Source organism: Culex quinquefasciatus, chromosome 3, assembly GCF_015732765.1.
Source record: "Culex quinquefasciatus strain JHB chromosome 3, VPISU_Cqui_1.0_pri_paternal, whole genome shotgun sequence".
NCBI classification, from domain to species: Eukaryota; Metazoa; Arthropoda; class Insecta; order Diptera; family Culicidae; genus Culex; species Culex quinquefasciatus.
In genome coordinates this window covers 180,910,425-180,926,181 of record NC_051863.1, presented here as the reverse complement: position 1 = coordinate 180,926,181, position 15,757 = coordinate 180,910,425, and the positions used below count along the sequence as shown (strand labels likewise).

Genomic DNA, 15,757 nt, shown 5'->3' with positions numbered 1-15,757 from the left:
TATATCAGAGTATTGAAAACATAACTTCACCATTCTTTGATATGTCATGTAAAACTTTACGAGGAATCTGATAACAATATTTTCAGACATAGGCTCTTTAGTCCCGAGACTTGAACAGCATTTTAAGTTTTCATACGACTTTTTCAAATGTTAAGCTAGATTTTTGGAACTTCTTACTATTTTTCACAAATAGCCAAACTAATCACCTTTCTTTTGCACTTAAGACAGCTAAAATCGGATGAAATGGCGCGGAGATATGATTTTTTGAAAAAAGTGGTTTTTGCGAAAATCGACGAAAATTGCCATTTTTTGGACCACCCTAACACGGCGTAGGTCACCCTAATGGCCAAACAAAAAATACGGGTCTAATTATTTCGGCCAAGAAACCCCCAGAAAAATATTTAGCCCGATCGGAGAACTCTTTTTTTCGAATCATGCTGTTTTCGTGGGGAATTGCTGCATTTCTAGATTATTTTTTTTAATGCGGTGCTATAAACATATGAAACACAATAGCTTATAGGGCATTTAAAAAATTTCTAGATTTCATCAATTGCTAAACCACAAACAAATTTTTATTTACATTCAGTCTGCCAAAATTTTTTTAGTATTTTTTTTACATTAATTTTTTAAAGCTCAGAAAATACTCACAGTGTTTCGTAGAAAAATTTAATATTAAAAAATCGGCAAGTCTGTTCCCGAAAATGCTCCACAATAGACCATAATCCAGGTTTCACCGGAGAACCTGGGACGGATTCCAAAGTGGCCAAATTGGTCCAAAAATTGGCTTGAGTGTAATAAATGAGCTTTGACATAGATTATCATTGAATATTTAAAACTACATGTAAAACATGTAGTAAAAGGAGGGCTGAGAAAAGTTGCTCCTATGGTTTTGGGAATAACTTAGCTAACTAACTCTATTTATTACTTTTCAAAAAAGCAACATTATCTAGATATCTGTCCATATAAGAGGGTGTCGAGCGGGAATTTCCGGGAAAAATTTACCGGGAAATCGACCATTTTTTGACCTCTCAATTCCCGGGAAATTCGGTCGAGTCTCCCGGGAAATTTTAAACATATAAACATCGAAGCAAAATCATATAAACTAATCAGAAAAACATTTGAAAAATTCAAAAATGTTTAGAACATTAAATGTTCAATCTTCGATGTTCAAGTTCGAATAAACCAATGCCTCTCTTATCTTCTCATTCACACAGTGTAAATTTTAACTTGTTAAAAATTCCAATAACTATTATTGAGAGAAAAAAAATGTGGACCCCAAAATTTACCTAACAAATATTAGGCAGTTACACCCTGTTTTGAGTCGTTGTTTTTCATTTTGCTGAATTCCCGATACTGGGAAATTATATACAGCCATGCCTCGGTTTAGCACCGCATATGGGGGATGCAAAACCGAGGCGTGCATAACCGAGGCACAGAGCTTATGGGATTTTGGCTATATGGGAGACATTGGCTTTAATCGTACGAAAAATTATGCAAACATCAAAAAATTATAGTGTTTTGAAAGCGGGATGATGTCAGCTATCCATTAAAATTATTATTCAATGAAAATTATCACAAAAATACGTATTTTTCCTGTATTTCGAAAATGTATTTTTTTCTCTAAAGAAACCAAAAATAAATTGTTATTGCAATATGGGTATCAAATGATCAGGTTTTTTTTTACATTTTGGATGTAATAACAACATTTTTAGAAAATACTCCAAATTTTCACAAAACTACGTCTTTTTGAAAATAACTCCAAATTTCAATTTTTACGATATGGGTATCAAACGATCGGGATTTTTTCAAACATTTCGAATGTAATAACAACATTTTTAGAAAATACTCTAATTTTTCACAAAACTACGTATTTTCGAATAAAATACTGAAAATTTCCGTTTTTACAATGTGGTATCAACCGTTTGGGATTTTTTCATACATTTCGAAAGTTATTAAAAAAATGAAAATACACAAAATTTTCACAAAATTACGTATTTTTGAAAAAAAAATGATTTGATTATTTGATACCCATATTGTAAAAACTGAAATTTTGAAAAGTTTTACAAAAATACGTAGTTTTGTGAAAATTTTGAGTATTTTCAAAAAATATTGGTATTACATTCGAAATGTTTGAAAAAATCCCGATCGTTTGATACCCACATTGTAAAAACGGAAATTTTGAGTATTTTATTCGAAAATACGTAGTTTTGTGAAAAATTTGAGTATTTCTAAAAATGTTGTCATTATATTTGAAATGTATGCAAAAATCCTGATCGTTTGATACCCATATTGTAAAAATTGAAATTTTGAGTATTTTTTCGAAAAAACGTAGTTTTGTGAAAATTTGGAGTATTTTCTAAAAATGTTGTTATTATATCCGAAACGTATGAAAAAAACTGATCATTTGATACCCATATTCCAACAACAATATATTTTTGGATTCTTTAGAGAAAACAATGCATTTTCAAAATACAGGAAAAATACGTATTTTTGTGAAAATTTTCATGAAATTATAATTTTAATGGATAACTGACATCATCCCGATTCCAAAACACTATAATTTTTTGATGTTTGCATGATTTTTATATGATTAAAGCCAATGTCTCCCATATAACCAAAACCCCATAAGCTCTGTGCTTCAGTTAAGCACTGGGCCGTGCTTAACCGAGGCAGCTGAACGGTGCCAAACCGGGGCAGTGCAAAACCGAGGCGTGCAAAACCGAGGCATGACTGTATAAGCTGTATTAGCTGCAATAGTTTTTTTTACAAAAATCTAATAATAAGTTTGTGCAAATTTTGAAAAATCACTAAGTGCGAATGACGATTCGTAAACATTTTAAACTACAATTTTGCTCAAGAAACGATTTTTTATTTGCAAATTCAGAAAAAACAAAAGGTTTTATATAGTTCCTCAAAATAATGAGGCAACTTAAAGTAACGTTTCATAGAATTAGTATGAATCAATTGTATCTGATTCATGGAAAACATACAAATTTATTACTTCTCATTTTAAATTTTTGACACTATTGGCATAGTCAAAAAAAAACTACCGGGTCCCGGGAATTCCCGGGAAATGTCCAAATTCTACTCTCGATTCTCGGGAAATCGAAAATCTCGAGAATCGTCACCCTCTAGTCCGCATCTTTTGCTGTTTAGATTCCACTTTCCACCTTTTTTCGCTTGCTTGGAAGTCCGCGAGATAATTTTATGGATGGGAGTTTAGGTGTTAAACACCGTAGAAGAGAGGCCCAAAACATCAAACTGACATCAAACGAAAAACTCCTGACATCTGATATAATTTTTTTTTGCCATTAGGGTGACCTACACCGTGTTAGGGTAGTCCCAATAATGATAGTTTTCGTAAATTTTCTGAGCAGACAGCGCAGTGTGTGTGTGTCTGTGGCAGTATGTTTTGAGGTTAAGTTCAATGCAATGCAATGCATTTGCACTTGCCGGACGGTGGCACTACATGCCCGCGCCGGTACAAGTTGGACGTGCTATGTTCCGGTGGCTAACGTCTGCGTTGTAGCTTTTTTCATTCATTGATGCTATCGGCTGATAGTTGATATTTAAGCTGGCTTTTGTCTGATTTGTTAGACGATGTTCCAAGAAGAAATATGTGATGTTTAAGAAGTCATGTGTTGTTGAACAATTTTTGACATAAGAACAGTAACTTTTCGTAGAAACGTGACTCAAAAAAGTGGGTTTAATCCCGCTGATTAAAACTCGTCTTCCAAAAACAGGCATCAGCTCAACTTGGACACTGACCTTCCTCAGGCATCGCGCGTCAGGCTCAGTTCTCTCGGCCATGCAAATGGTGTCTTTTCCGCAAAACTTCCCACTTGACCCCCGGTGCACAGACTGCGCGTGTATCACTGTCTAGCCTGCACGTTAGGGTGTCCAAGTGAAAAACTGTTCTTTTTTTGGACTCGGTCCCAAACTAGAGCTGAATTAACTTTTTGGTGTTCAAGGATGAAATTGGTGAACATTTCTATTCTATACAGACATTGACCTCGAGCATCATTGGGGTTGTTTTGATCAGTTTTGCTCATATCTGGCCCAGAAACCTAGAATTATTTTTCCGTAATCTGGTCACCCTAATGCACGTTTACCGGCCAGGTGCAGCAATTCTCATATTTAAACACACCGTTTCAACGTTTTCTTATTACTCTCGTTACAATTATCATTATGCGATCGCTTTAAAAAGTATTGGGGTTGTTGAAAAAAAAATCAAATTCTTCCTGAACTCCGCTCCCCTTCTCCAACTGCACCGGTAATTGTCCCACTTTACCCCAACCAATCAACCAGCCGAGCCCACCGTGGCGGGTCAATCGTGAACCGCTCGAAAAACATTTTTCAATTAATTGCGAACCGATCTTTTTTTGCGACCGGTCTAACACATTTCAGTCTGCTCAGTTTTTTTTTGCCTCAAATTGCGGCGTTTATTGATGAGCCCGTTTGTTGTTGATGCTCACACAAATGAACGCACTATTTGTACACACACGCACGCGTCGGCGTTTACGGTTTGGCAAAATCTTTCCGCAAAACAACGGATTTGACCGGTTTGACCACCAGTTGAATCGTTGTGACGGAAGAGTTAATTGGTAAATATTGATCTTTAATAAATTTTAAAAAAAATCAGAAAAAATGTAACGAATATGAACATTCAAATAAAATGATTGATACCGTAAACCGGGGTGACTTTGATAGGATTTCAATTTGTTTTTGGAAAATTTTCCAACAGGTAAGGTTTTTCTCAAGATTATTATTTTTAAAACATGTACTGGGGTAGACCACACAAAGTCCATGCACTATTTTGGAAAAAAAGTTTTTTCAATAGTGTTTAGAAAAATAGTTACGTTAAAAATTCTTGGTTTTAATTCCGGGGTGACTTTGATAGTCATAGTTTTTCTTGTTAAAATCATATTTAAGATGTTCAAACTTTATTTGTACGTTAAATGTACCATCACTTAGAAAAAAATCAATGTTTATATGAAGTTAACTAAGTTTATAAGCTTTTTAACAAAATACATATAAATTTTAGGTAAAATTGTTAAAAAGTCGGAATTTTGCCTGAAATTTGTTAAAAATAGTTTTGTTTATAAAATTATCGATTTATATTGCATTTTAAACTGAATTCGAAGCACGAATCACAAGTTTTCACATTTTACATGAAATTTGTTCAACTGAATTTGCCTATAAATTTGGAGATTATTTTTAATTGTGTTTCAAAAACACATATTATTTATTATTTACAAACTTATTTAACCTTCTCCTAGTAGAAAATTGTCCAAAGAATCCGAAAATGCATTCCGTTTTCCGATTAAAAATCATGTTCATTGAGAAAATCATGACACATTGAGAAGTTTAAAATAATGACTTTCATCCACATTTTCTTAACTATAGTTAACTAACTTTCTAAACTTTTCAAATATTTATGAAAAGTTCTTCATGAGGTACTTTGAACACTTCTCTACCACGGTCAGTATGTTTCTGAACCATTCCTTACGTATTTTAATTGTACTCTTCATTTTGCGGAAAAATCGCAAACCTATCAAAGTCACCCCGGCTATCAAAGTCACCCCGTTTTACGGTATTTGAGTCAAATACATCAAGAAATATCCAATAAATTCTGCAAACATTCTAAAACGCAAACCCCACCGTGCACCCATCAAGTCTGTCGGCTTGATCGCACAAATCAGCTAATAAAGACCTGTCATACCAACCAAAGAAGAAACAGTAAACGAAGAAAAAGAACAAGAGTATAGGAAATCAAAAAAAAAAGAACATCGCCATCAAATCGCGCAGCAGTGTCTTTGTGGCTCCGCTCGGCAAAGTGATTCCGTTTCAGAGAATTGACTTTGAAATTTGACTTCAGTGCGCGGAGCTTAGCGGCAGTGAAGGTCTCCTTCGGTTGGCAGTACAAAGAAACAGGTAGCGGATCAGTAATATTGCTCGCGTTTTTCAAAGTGATCACCGTGAGTCAGCTAGAACCGAGCGCCTCGCCAGGACCAGGATGGGTTCTTACGTTAATTTACACATTATTGGCGGAGGAAAAATGTTCTTTTTTTTGGTAGATTTTTGCAGGGGAATATTGACATATTTGTACCAGATTTAGATATAACTACAGTTACACGGAGAAAAATGAGTTTCGTTAATCGTGAATAAGCATTCATGAAAATGGAAACCACGAACAAAGTGTTCAAATACCATGGTACGTTTTTGGAAAAAATGTACCATGGATTTTGAACACTTTGTTCGTGGTTCCTAATTTATTTTTTTAGGTCATTGACCAGATTTCAATATAAGTGATTTTTTTTAAGTGGGGAATCACTTTTTTTTGGCTGATCTCTTCGTTTTCGCAAACCGAACTTTCTTTGAAGTTTTTGATATGGATGAAACTCTTGCAAAAAAAAAAAACATTTTGCATCTTTTTTTTCCTAACAAGTCTCCAAACAGTTCTCAGGGGTATGCAAATGTATGAAAATCTGTACCTGAAAAGCGATTTGGTGTCTTAAGCCAAGCAGAAATGATTAGGTTCTTTCGGAAAGCAAAGCTGAATTTCCAAAATTAGTATTTTATGATTTTTGAAACTTTTTGATATGTCTAGTTCCCGAGATGTGAATTTTTGAAAAAAATGTGCTTTTTTAATGTTGAGAAAATCATTTTCAAAACACGTATGAAATTTGCAATCAAAAAACACCCTAATTGTACTTTGAAAAATTGGCCCTTTTGAAATGTTAGTCTTGATTAAAAAAATATTGTTTTCAAAAAGATCGGACAATTTCACGAATGTTTCATATTTGAACATTGACAATCGGACCATTAGTTGCTGAGATATCGACATTAGAAAAAAAGTGGGTTGTTTACGTGAGACTAAGAAGGCATCAACTTTCCTGTTTTTAAATCTATGCCTGGAAATATCTCAGCAACTAAAGGTCATATCAACAATGTTCAAAAAAATAAAATTAAGAGAATTGTCTCAGCTTTTCAAAAATATTTTTTTTTTTCAAAAGTGGCCAAATGTGGACTCTAATTTTAAAAAATGAATAGTTGCGACTATTTTACAAAAGTTATCTAAAAATGGTTTTAACTCGAAAACGGTGCACTTTATCATTTATCTTTTTTTGATAGCAAATTCAACTTTACTTCAAATAATGAAGTTTAAAATTGTTTGCGACCAATATTTTGATTTTTTAAAATAATCAGTAGTGATTAAAGAAATCATAGCTAAGTCAAAGATTTTTTACACATCCTCGAAATTTCTGAAAAGCTGACATTAGATGTCCTCTAAAATAAATCATATAATAAAAAAACAAAAAAGTATTTTTTTGCAAATCAAGTTTTAGTGACAAAAAGAGAAATAAAAATCACCAAAAATTGTTAACAGCGTTAATTTTTTTTGAGTGTAGCCATTATTAATGAAAAAAACGGAATCGACGTAACACCTTATAATGTGGCCCTCTTAAACCTTGCGGTTTCGTCAACGGATCCACAGGCGTGTATCGTTCTTTTTGCGACAAGACTCCGCCTCCCGGGTCTCCTAAGTGTGAAGGTATGGCACGGGGAGAGGGCACCATTATTAATACCTGCTTGGTATGGAAAAATATATGCACAAACAAATGATGCAAAATGGCTTCTTTGGGCATACAGAAGGCACCAAAAAAGTTTCAGCCAAATTAAAAATACAAAAAAAACGGATGACCGAAATCCCAGTGAATTTCTCAGAAGAGTTATACATAGATAGTTTTCCTCAGTTCATAATTTGAAAATATTTTTATTGAAAAGATCAGAAAATTTCACTTTTTTTCCGCATATACCTAACAAAAGATTTCAATATATCGTCAGTTAAAAACTTCAGACTTGACACTTAGACTTAGAGAAACTTATTTATATTGATTAAAAAAACTGAGAGTCTTTATTTTAGAAACTGAATATCCGAATTTCAAAGTCTCAAAATTTTCTCAGTTTTTGAAAAACATTTTTCAGGGTTGGCTTTTATTTCATAAAGTATTCTTCAAGAAACAAAAAACTAAATTTCTAAAACTTGTTATAAGGTTAACGTTACTTTAATAAAAAAAATGATGAACGTTATCAAAAATTCGGTTAAAGTACTTTTCGATTGCAAATTTGAATAAGCCTTTAAAACAAATTAAATTGAATCTTTTTCAAAAATTCTCTGGAACAAGATTTTGCACAATCATGGACTATGGCTCAACAGATGTTTAAAATCTAAATTAGAAAATTTGTACTTTTAAAATCCAAATATGTGACAAATGAGCAGTTCTCTCAGATTTCGGTCATTAGATATATTTTTTGTATTTTTTAATCCGACTGAAACTTTTTTAGTGCCTTCGGTATGCCCAGAGAAGCCATTTTGCTATCTTAATTTTTTTATTTTTTGATATGTTTTAGAGGACATCAAATGCCAACTTTTCAGAAATTTCCAGGTTGTGCAAAAAATCTTTGAGCGAGTTATGAATTTTTGAATTAATCCTGATTTTTTTTAAAAATCGAAAAATTGATCGCAAACATTTTTTAACTTCTTTTTTTGATGTAAAATCAAATTTGCAATGAAAGAGTACTTTAGTGAAATTTTGATTAAGTGCACCGTTTTCAAGTTAAATAAATTTTTAGGTGACTTTTTTAAAAAAAGTCGAAGTTTTTCATTTTTTTAAATTAGTGCACATGTTTGCCCACTCTTGAAAAAAATATTTTTGGAAAGCTGATAAAATTCTCTATATTTTGCACTTTTGAACTTTGTTGATACGACCCTTAGTTGCTGAGATATTGCCATGCAAAGGTTGAAAATCAGGAAAATTGATGTTTTCTAAGTCCCACCCAAACAACACACCATTTTCTAATGTCGATATCTCATCAACTAATGGTCCGATGTCCAATGTTAAAATATGAAACATTTGTGAAATTTTCCGATCTTTTCAAAAAAAAATACTTTTAATTTTTTTAAACCAAGACTAACATTTCAAAAGGGCCAAACATTCAATATAACGCCCTTTTAAAATGTTAGTCCTGGTTTTAAAATTTTGAAAATATTTTTTTCGAAATGATTGGAAAATTTCACGAATGTTTTGTATTTTAACATTGAAAATCGGACCATTAGTTTGCTGAGATATCGACATCAGCAAATTGCGTTTTGTTTGGGTGGGAGTTAGAAACATCATTTTTTCCGAATTTTCCTGTTTTTAAACCTTTGCATGGCAATATATCAGCAACTAAGGGTCGTATCAACAAAGTTCAAAAGTGCAAAATGTAGAGAATTTTCTCAGCTTTTCAAAAATATTTTTTTCAAAGGTGGGCAACATGTGCACTGATTTAAAAAAATGAAAAACTGCGACTATTTGAAAAAAAGTTACCTAAAAATGGTTATAACTTGGAAACGGTGCACTTTATCAAAAATTTACTAAAGTACTTTTTGATTGCAAATTTGACATCGAAAAATGAAGTTAAAAAATGTTTGCGATCAATTTTTGGATTTTTTGAAAAAATCAGTATTGATTCAAAAATTCATATTTCGCTCAAAGAATTTTGAGACAACCTTGAAATTTCTGAAAAATTGGCATTTGATGTTTAAAACTCATTAAACAATTAAGAAAATTAAAAATAGTGTTTTTTTTTGCAAATCAAGTTTTAGTGACAAAAAGTGAAATAAAAATCACCAAAATTTTCTTTACCGTGTATCTTTTTTTTCCAGTGTAGTCCATATCCATACCTACAACTTTGCCGAAGACACCAAATCGATCAATAAATTCCTTCAAAAGGTACAGATTTTTGAATGTTCATACATCATTTTTGTATGGCCAGCTGCCAAATTTGTATGGAAAATTATATGGACAAATTAATGATTCAAAATGGCTTCTTAGGGCATACCGAAGGTACCAAAAAAGTTTCAGTTTCGGATTAAAAAATACAAAAAATAAAATTTAAGAAAAAAGACCGATTTAGTAGAGAATTGCTCAAATGGTAAATAAAGGAAAGTAAGTTTTTTTTCAGTTTTCTTTCCGAATCGAGTTGCGGAACGGCTGGATAAATTTTGACTTGAATTAAAATTTATAATTTTTTGGTGCAATCATTGATGTCCTACACCGCAAAAAAAAGAGTTATCAGGCTGCTTAAAAGGATTGGATGTAAATCATATTGGTTCATATATGCATTTATCCTTTCCATTCTTCATCGGACTGACGTCCGAGTGGGCTAAGGCGCCAGTCCTAACTGTTGGTGATGGGGTTGGCAATAATTGATAAATTAAGATTTCCATAACTTTACAAAGAATAAGAATAAAAATATCATGACGTGTACTAAACTATTTTTGTCAACATGTAGAAGGAATTTTTGTAACAAAATTTTATATCTTTGAAGGAAAAACCATGTCACCGATGGCCGACGTCACGTTTAAGGTCTTTTTTGTAAACGATTGATTATAATCGATCTTCGGACAGTGTATCAACGATGCTTAGTTACACCAAATGAACAATAAAAAGTCAATTCAAACCATTTGGCAAAGTATTCAAAATAGCTTCTGCTTCACTATCCTTTACGGATTGTTGTTCACAACTTTGTAGCCAAGAACTTTGGCGCCTCCTTCGCCACAGGTTTCGGTCTCGTTACGTGAATTACCACGCACCGTTGGGCACGTGTCTGCGGGTTCCGGCAGATCCGGTAGCTTGAGCCCGCTGAGAACCCTTCATTAAATCCGTGTGTGCGCATTATGAACCCTTCAACGCTAAATGAAGCGTATCAAGCTTCCATTCTTGTGGAATTGTGGTTGCAGAAAATGTTGTGTCATCTTTTCCGGTAAACATTGCTTAGCTTTGGGAATTTCTTGGGAAATAGTTTGTAATAATTTGACTGTTTAAAGAAAAAGAACCGATGATATCGATTGGACATTCCCTACCAAACTCAGACGTCCCAAACTCGATCAAACTGCCTCAAATTGGACGGAACTTCCCAGCCGTTTATCTGCGGCAAAAAAATCCACTTGACTGCTTAATCACCATGCCGATTGGTCATTTCACGTGATGTTTATAGCACTTTTTTGCTGTTGTTGTTACTTAAGCTCTCTTGAAAGACGCGACACCGGCTCCGATGTGGGATGGCCTGCCAGCAATGTGACGCTGCACTTATCAACCGGTGTAAATCAGTGCGAAAAATTCCGGCGCGGGACAGGGTCGGCACAAGTCACTGAAAAGACTCGAACCTTCCCAAGCGACGAACCCGTCAAATAGTTGCGGGGATTTGCGTTCGGCTTCGTCTGGGCGGCGGGCAGTACATACTAAGGGTGTAAGTTTCATTTAATTTTTCAAACTGGTTTTTTTCTAACATACGCGTTTTGCTTTGAACTGTTTTCGGCTTTGAACTTTCAGCATGTTGTGAAATTCGATTTTCACTGTGCCGGTTTTAATTTCGGGTGGCGCCTAGGGGCTGAATCTGATAAGGCGCAAGACTCGTCTGAATTTGTTTTGATTGGGTGATAAAGCTTGCGAAATACACGTAAAAAGTGGGTTAAGCTCAAGAATACTAATTTAGTTGAAGTCAACAACTGAAGATTTTTTTTGTTATTAAACATTAAAGCTATTTTTAAGCCCGAGATCAAACGCTTCTTCGTGGTACACCTTTTAGTCCAAAGTCCTGAAGAGATGGATAATCCGAAAGTGGCGTTAATTACACTGCAAAACCACCGGCCGGCTGGGAACTCCCCAAGAGTCCAAAGAGCCCAGCCCACAGCAGCGTCCAACGGTCATGTGACGTGCGGCCCCAAAACCAGTTTTGAGATTCGCACAGTCCAACGCAGTAATGCACACCCGCGATCAACCTGATGTTGAAGGAACTAAAAAAAAACATGTTAGCCGGGGGGTTTCTTGAGCCAAGTGACTCATCGTAAGCTATTTTTACAAAGATAATGAAAAAATCTTTTAGATTTGACCAATTCTATTCTGAATTTAAAAATGTTGTAAATATATTCAATTGGCTGAAACAAGTCATGGAACAAGCCTTGATGTTTCCTCTACACTGAAATTCAATTTCAGTTGATAAATATTCAGATCAAATTCAAATGTCTACGCAATAATAACCTTAAGATATCCCCATCATAACTCGACTTAAATTTCCTCAATTAAATTGTTAAATGGAAAGGTTATTTCAACCGCAAAAAAAAACAAACACTCACTAAACGACATTCTAGAGAAGGCTTCCCACGTGCAAATCTAAACCCGATGCTCTCCATCTGTTAGTTTAGTGACTGACCGTATAGTTAATTTCCATTCCACGCACTGCAAACCCCGTCGAGCGAGTGTCAAAACAATTTGACTCATTCATTGAAACTCATTGACAAGGAAAAGTACTACTGTGGAAAAATTTCTCCTCGCGCGTTTCATTGATAAACGCGTGGTTACTAATTCAGTTTAACTTTCAGCAAAGTCACACCGTAACCCGCGCGGCAGCAATTATTATAATTTGACGTAATTTAGTACCCAATTATGCCAGGGAAAAACGGAAAACCGACGAATGGGAAAAGCTTTGAGAACATTCGATCCTTTGCCTTGAATGAATGGCGAGCTCAATGGTGAATGAAAATGAATCTGACCGCGGTGGTGGCGATCGATATCGCAGCGGGCTGATTATGAAACTTTTGTTTTCCGTTAACTTTTGTGAACGATCTTTGTACACATGTGAAGCACGCGATTTTTCTCTGAATGGCGTTGTTTACTGGAAAGATTGTTGAGAAAAAAAAAATGGATGGTTGTTAAAGTTGAGTTTGTTTTGATCGATATTTCAAGCATTTGTTTTAAATTTGAGTTTACGTTGAACTGAACTCCTACCAAAACAAAACTCTTCAACACAACAAAATTACAGTATGTAAAAAAAGTATTTACACCCCTTAGGCACTATGCACATTTTGTGATGGAACATGTAACAACTTAAAGTTTGACAGAAACCTAGTACTACGTTTTGTTCAGAAACTCATGCCGAACAGTGTGCAACAAAAAGCTCATGAAAAGATGATTTCTATAAAAAATTGTATAACGAATACTATTACAAAAATAAAAAAAGGTGCAAAAAAAGTTTGTACACCTTTCGAAAAATTAACATAAATAAAGTTATTTGTTGACAAATCACCATAAATCCAGTCTCCCAACTCCAAATAGGCATCCTTGACTGATTAAAAAAATAATTTGGATTGAATATAAAGTTTACTAACTACTTAGTATAAAAGTTTATATAACTCTAGAAATTCTATATAAAACTTATCTAAACTTAATTTTGCAAACTTTAAATTTAACTAAATGTCAATATATTACCATAGAATTGCTAAATAAACATTCTGGAGTGGGTATAACACCGTTTTGGGGGTATTTGTATGGATAGAATAGATTTTTCGTTGGAATTTCGTACCAACCCGGAATTACGTCGTCGGAAAATCCGCCGGCATCCGAATCGGTCCACAATTCACATGTCAACCTATGTGGCATCGGAAAGGGCATAAAATTTCCGATCTTTTGATACCCATACACCCAGGTTTTTCTATAAAACCCACGTTTTTAAATACCTAGGCAAAAACGTTGTTATGGTTTCGTTTGAGCAACCTACCAAAAATGTATGGAATTTCATAATTTTTGTTCTCGTGGATCAAACTTACTGTTTGCCCAGGTATTTAACAACGTGGGTTTTATAGAAAACCTGGATGTATGGATATCAAAAGATCGGAAATTTTATGCCCTTTCCGATGCCACATAGGTTGACTTGTGAATTGTGGACCGGTTCGGATGCCGGCGGATTTTCCGACGACGTAATTCCGGGTTGGTACGAAATTCCAACGAAAAATCTATTCTATCCATACAAAGACCCCCAAAACGGTGTTATTCCTACTCCAAAATGTTTATTTAGCAATTCTATGGAAATATATTGACATTTAGTTAAATTGAAAGTTTGCAAAATTAAGTTTAAATAAGTTTTATGTAGAATTTCCAGAGTTATATATACTTTTATACTAAGTAGTTAGTAAACTTTATATTTAATCCAAATTATTTTCCTAATCAGTCAAGGATGCCTGTTTGGAGTTGAGAGACTGGATTTATGGTGATTTGTCAACAAATAACTTTATATATGTTAATTTTTCGAAAGGTGTACAAACTTTTTTTGCACCTTTTTTATTTTTGTAATAGTATTTGTTATACAACTTTTTATAGAAAACATCTTTTTATTAGCTTTTTGTAGCAAAATGTTCGGCATGAGTTTCTGTACAAAACGTAGTACTAGGTTCCTGTCAAACTTTAAATTGTTACATGTTTCATCACAAAATGTGCATAGTGCCCAAGGGGTGTAAATACTTTTTTTACATACTGTATTTTATCATTTTTTTTTATTATTTTACAACAAATCTAATTTTTGGATTTTTTCTTCTAATCTTTCTTGCTTAAAATGGTAATATTTCAATCTTAAGGCATTCCAATTTTAAATTTTCAAAGTTTCTCATCTTTAAATCATTAAATTTCTTATCTTCGAATTTCAAGATCTCAAATCTTCTTATCGTCAATTCTCAATTTTTCAAATCATCAAATATTAAAATCTTCAAATCTTCAAATCTTCAAATCTTCAAATATTAAAATCATCAAATCTTCAAATCTTCAAATCTTCAAATCTTCAAATCTTCAAATCTTCAAATCTTCAAATCTTCAAATCTTCAAATCTTCAAATCTTCAAATCTTCAAATCTTCAAATCTTCAAATCTTCAAATCTTCAAATCTTCAAATCTTCAAATCTTCAAATCTTCAAATCTTCAAATCTTCAAATCTTCAAATCTTCAAATCTTCAAATCTTCAAATCTTCAAATCTTCAAATCTTCAAATCTTCAAATCTTCAAATCTTCAAATCTTCAAATCTTCAAATCTTCAAATCTTCAAATCTTCAGATCTTCAAATCTTCAAATCTTCAAATCTTCAAATCTTCAAATCTTCAAATCTTCAAATCTTCAAATCTTCAAATTTTCAAATCTTCAAATCTTCAAATCTTCAAATCTTCAAATCTTCAAATCTTCAAATCTTCAAATCTTCAAATCTTCAAATCTTCAAATCTTCAAATCTTCAAATCTTCAAATCTTCAAATCTTCAAATCTTCAAATCTTCAAATCTTCAAATCTTCAAATCTTCAAATCTTCAAATCTACAATTCTTCAAATCTTCAAATCCTCAAATCTTCAAATCTTCAAATCTTCAAATCTTCAAATCTTAAAATCTTCAAATCTTCAAATCTTCAAATCTTCAAATCTTCAAATCTCTCATCAATTTAAACAAAATTTCACTGGCCGGGATCAGGGAGGGGGGATCAAAAAATAAAAAAAATATATATATAAAAATTGAAATAACAAGCCGAAGTTTCAACATTTGCATGCAAAAAGTGTTCTAAAATGCATTTTATACTAGTTCAGTTGTTTTGATATCATTATTTTTCGAAAAATATACGATTTGATGGAAACAAAAATTTTAAGCGAAAAAAACATTTTGCGATACTAAACATCGAAAATATTAGAAATTTCAAAAATCAACCCGAACATGCTTCAAAATGATTCTAAACGCAAGAGAATGCATGATACTTTGATTTCAGCTGATTGCACTTAAATTTCCATTGAACTTATTTTTCATCAATAAATATACAAAAAATTGTTTCAAAATCTCTGCAATTTTTCGTTATCCATTGGTTGCTGAGTACCTTTAAATGTTAAATAAGAAAAAGAAATGATTGTA

General features: G+C 33.1%; 1 protein-coding gene across 2 annotated transcripts in view; it reads left to right on the top strand.

Annotated features, from left to right (window-relative positions):
* Positions 1–15,757, top strand: part of LOC6047531 (tyrosine 3-monooxygenase) — a 44,426-nt gene that overhangs the window by 1,153 nt on the left and 27,516 nt on the right. The window lies entirely within an intron of this gene.